General features: G+C 37.5%; 1 long non-coding RNA gene across 1 annotated transcript; it reads right to left on the minus strand.

Annotated features, from left to right (window-relative positions):
• Nucleotides 1-325: 325 nt before the first annotated feature.
• Nucleotides 326-4,122, minus strand: LOC131447579 (uncharacterized). Its single transcript, XR_009234055.1, has 5 exons — nt 3,545-4,122; nt 1,880-1,915; nt 1,591-1,752; nt 1,393-1,482; nt 326-676 (listed from the first exon to the last, which is right to left on the minus strand). It is a non-coding gene; the product is annotated as an uncharacterized LOC131447579 (long non-coding RNA).
• Between the last annotated feature and the right edge of the window lie 3,478 nt (nt 4,123-7,600).

Here is a 7,600-nt window from a genome sequence, read left to right on the forward strand (position 1 = left end):
AAAGTTGAGTAAAGTGCAGTGGTATAGTTATCTCAACATTCTTCTATTAGTTATAAAGTTGATTCAACTTTCAATCGCTTTGTGGTTCAACTCGTTACAGCAAGTTCAAACAAATAAATATCCTGTATTTACAGAGATGTAAAAGTCACTTTCTGCATTATAATAAATTACAATTTCAAGTTGATACAACTATTTTATATTATATTGACAACAATCAAGTTAATAAAATTTAAATTTCATATTTGTTTTAATTTGAATGTCTATTTTATTTTGACTAATGCTATCAAGCTTAATGATTTGAAATAATCACAATCGACTCTTGCAGCTCATGCAGTCATTTATTTGAACCACGTTAAACAGCAGCTTAAAAAACAGCTGTGCTAACAAAACCAGCCAAAATGTCTAAACCACACCAAAGACAAGTTGTTAAGTATCATACATTTCCACATTATAATTTGGCCCAATGTGGTGTGGGTACTGGAGGTTCAGGCAGTATGTTGCTCCCATCAGCATGGCGAAGCCTGTGGGCACATCCTGTAGGTCATGAAGAATGATTGTCTCTTATACCACCACAGCCACGTTGAAGACTTTGAGAGCAAATGCACCGTGCAGAGACTCCTCATGTCCAATTAACAGTCCAACCTGCATTCCTCTCATCAAGGGTTTCTCCATGAGCCTGATGACGAAGATAAAGACAATTAAAGTCTCATAAAGGAAAACATGTTTTTTTTTCATTTTTATGAACGTCAAAATATACTGATAGAACAGTTGTGACATCTCATTATTTTATCAATACTTAAACATTTTACAGACATAAACCCCTTTAATACAGCCTATTGAGGGCCAGGTTGCTGTATCTTTCTTAAATTGTACTGTTTTGTATAACATGTACCGATGCTGAACAGTGGTTGAACCTTTATTCTGACAAGGTCTGCACTAATACCCAATCTCAAATAAGATTGAGATACAGTATGACATTAGCAAAGTTTATTACTGTAAATTCTGTGTAGAAGATTTTGTTAAATATGTTAAAGACTGACAGTTTCAGATTAGTCCTTGGTAGTTGGAATATTGTAGATATTTTAATTATGGCAAAAAAAAAATCTGTATAAAAGACTAGGGCTGCAAATAACAACTATTTTCAAAATTCTTGATTAGTCGTTGTTTCATCAATAAAATGTCAGTAAACATTGAAAATGTTGATCAGTGTTCTTCAAACCTGGAAATTATATTCCCAGTGAATATTCACATTTAAGAAGCTGAAAAATCAGAAAACTTATTTTTTCTTATTTAAAGAAAAATACTCAAACCGATTAATCAATTATCAAAGTAGATGAAGATTAATTTATTAATCGAGTAATTTCTCCAGCCCTAGTAAATACATTGACTTACATCACACATCCTTATTACATCTGACGAATCCTCAGCCAGATAGTGCAAACGACCAAGTAAGGCAGCTGTTCTTTTGTGTTGGTTTGTGTCCTACACAAAAAAGGCAAGAGTATGTAAATGCAATAGAATCCTCTATAATCATCTTATTTTGGTACATACTTATAAGAAATTAGATTTGTTTTCCTGAACAGTCCATACCTCCTGTTGAAGACACTGTAGAACACTGCTCAGGTTTGACCTCCTCTTTGATGCCACCCCAGCTTTGTAGATCTCCAACAGACTTGCCATTGTGGCATCTAGTCCTTCCAGAAATGACTCCAGCAGGTTTTTGGTGACAACTCTGTCGAACTCGGCACTCAGCTGAAACAAATGACAAAATACAGAAAAGGGGGCATGAGAGAAAGAAATTGGAGCTGCATAAAGCTTTATAAAGACAATGAAAATACATTAAAGGCTCCTTGCGCACTGAAGAATGGACAAAACTTACATTTCCACTTCATTAAATGCCCATTCTTGCAGATATCTGAAAATTGGGAAAAACATATATTAATTGTTTATCTGTAGGCATATTACACAAAATTATCAACACATTTACTTTTGTTTTATGCAGTGTTGCTGTTGGTGACGGAGACAATAGACTGATTATAGATAGACTATAATAGACTTAACTATATCATGAGTGTGACTACCAGTCCCACAGCATCACTGACCCTCTTTCTGCTGGCTAAGACACACGTCAACAGACGGAACCAGTTTAGTCTACAGCAACATTCGTTTTAATTCAATAGTGACTGACGGAAACATCAGGTGATTACTAGTGTTGTCAAAATAAAAATATTTAATTGCGATTAATCACATTAATGTCATTGTTAACTCGCAATTAATCACACATTTTTATCTATTCTAAATGTCCCTTGATTTCTTTTTGTCCCATTATTTTTCTCATTTCAAAGCTCTTATCAACATAGAAAAGTGGATCAGCTTACTTTCTGCAAATGTTTTTTTTTATTTTTAAACAATATTGGCATATACTGTAGTGTAGGGCTGAACAATTAATACAAATGTTATTGAAATAGCAATACAGCTTACTGCAATTTCAAATTGCAGGAGACGCAATATTTGTTCAAGCCAAAATGTGTCAAAATATTATTTTAGATTAATTATTATTACACATCTTATTCTACGAAGAGACATTACATAGCACATATACATACATGATATCAGACATACATTAGCCAGCCGCAGGTTAATATCTCTGTCACCTTGCATATTTTTGAGTTATTCCTCTTATTGTGAGAGCCGCACAATAATAAGAGAGGCTGTGTATCACCCTGCAGTGCTGTGAACAAAGTGCAGTTCTTCAACGCAGACAAAGTCCCACGATTTAGTGTGTTGTTGCCGTAACGAGCTAACCCGAGCTAAAGGAGCTAGCGGTCTTTGGACGTATCCTTACTACGGTTTGGGGGGGTCTGCCAGCTTAGTTGATAACACTGCATACATCATTACTTGGATGTAGGGAGTGCGGCGAGAAATGATCCAGGCTGTGTTGGATACGCAGAGCCCGCTTGGAGACGGAGGAGCGCTGTCATCCACTCAAAGCGTAACGTTCACCTACTACTCTTTCCGGTCTAGCTATATCCGGTGTGGTGTTGTAGTTTTTTTTAACGTTACTAGTTGTTGCAACAGTAGGTGAAAAAACTACAAATTTTGCTCGGCCAAAAGGAACGTTGATCTCGCGATAAAAAAAAATTGCCGCCGTTAAAATGAGGTTTGCTTTTACTCCGCTAATAACGTGTTTAACTGACAACACAGGTTTACATTGGAAAAAAAAAAAATGAAAAAAAATTAAACGAAGGTCTGACGCAAATGAATATCTCCTCTCTCCGTCTAGCTAAAAACCAGGCATATTAAATATATATAAAAACGGACCTAATTGGTTAATGTTTTTGAATTATGTAGTTTTTTAGAAAAGGCGCGGTTAAGGAAATTTGCCCACAATGAGTCTAACAAGGTCACGGTAGTTAGCTTATTATCGACTTCAATTAAGTTTTCAGCTACAGTTAAAAACTAAAATCTACATTCAAACATCATTTTACACAACATTAAGATTGATTTACACATACTTAATCAAAAGATATATATAAAAACTCACCTTCGGTAAGGTAAATCAGTAGGAAAGTTCCTCTCCTTTAGGGGTCCTGCTGCTCCAACTCGATGAGAAAATGAGTCCGCCTCTATTCACAGGTTGTTATCAGGTAGCGCTGCATATTATCCATCCGCCATGGAAAGTAGTCCTCTTTTGTTTACCACTTTTTTTCTATATTTATAGATTATAGATTCATAATTGTGAACACAAAACTTAGCTGTATGTGCAGACAGGTTATTTTATATACCTTTAAACTTTGCCACGGTTTAAAGACGATTTTCTTTCAAGATTAAAAGTAATAGCTGCTTTTTTTTCCATCTTGCCACCTGCCATCCCCCCTCACCCCTGCTCAATGAAAGCCCGCCCTTTTCACCACCCACGCACAATTTAATCATAACTCAGAAATTCTAGTTAAGTGAACACATCAAGATCAGCCTAAGGTGTCAAATTGTCAACACAACATAGAACTTAAAGTTTAAATTCAGAAAACGTGCACACTTAAGTTTAAAATCCAAAACTTGTCAGAGCTCTTTGAGTTAAATAGAAGTATTAATTTGACATAACTAAAAGGGGCTGTAGCGTTTTACAGTGTACAGTCTTGAGTGCTCATCGATAAGTGATGATTAGGCCTGAGCCAAACCTTTGATATCACAGACTCTGAGCCTTTGGTCTCATGCATAACTCGACAGGCGAAGTAGCACGTGTTAGAATGGCCTGCAGGAGATAATTGCCATTATGTCACAAAAGAAGAACCACAGAACCACATTTCCTTCTTTTTCACACAGATGCACACCCCCACATGCCGCTCTGGGGCAGAAGAAAGGTTTCAGCACCTCAGATTGAACATCTGCAGGAAGGGTGCAGACATTTGTGAGCAGTGGATTCTGCTGGGGGCGACGTGCAACGTTTGTCGGGATGTTTGAGCTCACCCGATGCTATTTTACCTGATAACCACCTGTCAGCTTTTCTCATCGGAAAAGAAACGGCACTCACGTGCGTTGTGACACAGGACCGGCCGAAACACAACCTGGGAGGAATTAGAGAGCAATTTGTGTGCTAACTGACACAAAATGGTGCGCTCGACCTCTTTGATGGAAACTGACATACAGTAGATTAGCTGACAAGGTCACATGAGGAAGTTTAGGTCATTTCCAGCAACGTTTTGAACTGTGTTAACTGTGTATTGTCTCTATTTAAATAATATCATATTCTGTTGTAACACTGTAACAACATTACAGTACAGTAACTGTAATAGTTACTGTATGATATGACATGTGTATGGTAATGACTTTTGAAAAGGTGTAGCAATAATAATAAGAAAAATTTGTCTGCACATATGGGAGAATACATTCCAACTGAATAGTATGGTGATAACCTATACTAATTCACATTACCAAGAATAACATGTATTACTGTAATATTATCTCTTTATTATCTCACTATTAGCAAGTTAGAAGTTGCATTATAAATGATATAATATTAGCTCTCTCTTGCAAATGCATTATCATACTATTTCCATGTTGTTACGGAGCTGTAAAAGTGTTACCAAGTCACATTTACAGATGCCAAATTGCATGCGACTGCTCCAGTGACACATAGAACACACACAGTTGCAAAGCCAGCATGCATGTTAAGATAGACAGCGTTAATAGAGCAGCTTGTTATTGTAAAAAATGACAGAGATGTTTCAGTGACAGATATAAGGCTTGGTGTAACTCTACGCCTCGCTGTTGTACACGCCCTGGAGCCCATCACACTGTGGGAGTCTCAGAGGCAGAGTGAAACTATGCACTCATAGGCTGCCTGTCCCCTTTAGGCAAGAAGCAGTCTAGATTTCAATCTGCAACACTCGTAACAAAAAGGCTTAGTGAGACAAATTGATTCTAGTTTAAATCTGTGAGATACCCTGGCTTTTACGGCTGTGTAAACACAGATAGATAAAAACGTCTTATCACACTGTTGGTGTTGAGATGCTGACAGAGCATCGGTAACCATCGTAAAACATCACCTGACATAAATCATAATGTTGTAAAGGTTTGTTTTCTTCTATATTCCTGTCATAGTTACTGTACTGTGATTGTCAGAGGTGGCCTTAAACACCAACATTTGGAGATTTTGTTGTGTTTTTCTGTTTTTGATGCTATGCTGTAAAATAAGCTTTTGAGTGCATAATGCATTATTTAAGAAAGCACACAAAGAATTACAATTACAATACAATTTAAAAAAAAATGTGGATTGAGAATGAATGCAGTTGTTTTGCAAATACTGACAGGACTCATACAATCAGGATTTAAATTGTTGATTTGCAGAATTAGCGTTGTTTTTTAACTTATTCCTGTCTTTCTCTCATATTGTGTTTTATTCACTTCAGTTGTTGAGGATTTGAAGTGCTTATGTGCAGTTTCTTTGTTTAAATTGCTTCACTATTGACTTTGCAGCAATTAAAACTTAAAACTTAAAACTACTTTTACATGAGCTACTTATGCACCCACTGCGTCATCCCAAAAAAAAAACTCTCTTACCATTCCTATCTTTTTAATTCCCCCAGCTGTTCATCAGCTCTGCCAGGAAGCATGACTGTACAACACTTTGAAACAGAGAAGCTCACTGCAGTTATTTTGTTGACTACATTCTATCCATTTGCACTATCCTTATTCAACATTTTGCCCTTGAATCCAGGCCAAGCATGAATAGTTTCTTTTGTGTGTGTACCTTCTCTGAGGTCATTTGACTTGGACATTTTGCCAGTTTGCGTATCATTTTTATAGCAGCCGAGTGCTACGCTATACTCTCGTGATGAAGAATTTCTCATTCCTGACAGAACTCATTAAGGAGCGTTAATGTAATGACAGAGACAGCACCTGCATGAAATGCAGATGCCACTCACTTATTTAAGAAGCCAATATGGACTGTCAGCAGTCAGAGTCTCAGGCCAGTTCTCACTTTGTGCTTTAGGGTAACACGTTTGTCAAGTCGCAGCAGAAGTGATCTAAGCAAAACTTTCACTGGTGGGATCTAGAAAAGTGTAGAAACATGTTGGTGGTCATAAAAGTAAATGTGACATTCTAAGAAATAGTTTTAATTTAATTTCAAGTATCTTAGCCTTGATCCAGTGAACTGGAAAAACATCTAACATCAGTAGACGAGCACAAATCGTAACAGAGACACGTGTCCATTGTGTGTGTGTGTGCACTGACCTCTCCAACACCACATGCTCACCTGCAGGCAGCTGGACATTCACCCTCTCTCTTCACCTCCTCCCTTTTGCTCCTTATAATCTAAGCTCCACAGAGACTCCTCTAATGACAGCACTTGTCTATAACTTCGTTGTCACGCCTTGGGTGTGTGTGCTACCCTGTGTATGCTTGCGCACTAAAACTTGTGCACGTTTGCCCTGTAATGACAGCGGCTGTCTATAACAGCTCGTCCTGGCAGGGATCATTTGGTCCTCCCTCTCTCCCACCTCTGCTGTCTGGTGTCACCCGTGTCCGGGTGGACGATGATGTGATCTTTAGTCTCCTCTGCGATCTATAGACTGGCATTTGGCTCAGGGAGCGTCCCCCGGCCCTGACACGCATGCTAAAGCATGCCGCCATCTTGCCAATATCCCACAGCATTAGTTAACACCATCCAAAGGACTTAAAGCCTGAGGTTTTTGTGCACACACGGATTGACAAAGATATTACAATTTTTTAAACTGTTACATTTTAAACAACGACAATGTTTACATCAGCCTGTTACAATGTGCAATGTCATTTTTTGATTTACAGATTAAAACAAAATTGGGTGTAGTACGGTGGCCCTGAAGGTCAAAACACAAAAACGGTTTACAAAAACAAAACGACATTTCAAAAAACACAACGTTTCAGAAAACACAATGACGTTACAGAAAACACAAGAACATTTCACAAAACACAACAACATTACAAAAAACGTAATGACATTTCAACATTACAGAAAACACAACATTACAGAAGACAAGACAATCAGAAAACACAACAACATCAAAAAAAAAAAAACACTAGTGGAAATGAGCGACCGGGGTGCAAAGGCATCCAAATT

This window comes from Solea solea, chromosome 20 (assembly GCF_958295425.1).
Source record: "Solea solea chromosome 20, fSolSol10.1, whole genome shotgun sequence".
Lineage (NCBI taxonomy): Eukaryota > Metazoa > Chordata > Actinopteri > Pleuronectiformes > Soleidae > Solea > Solea solea.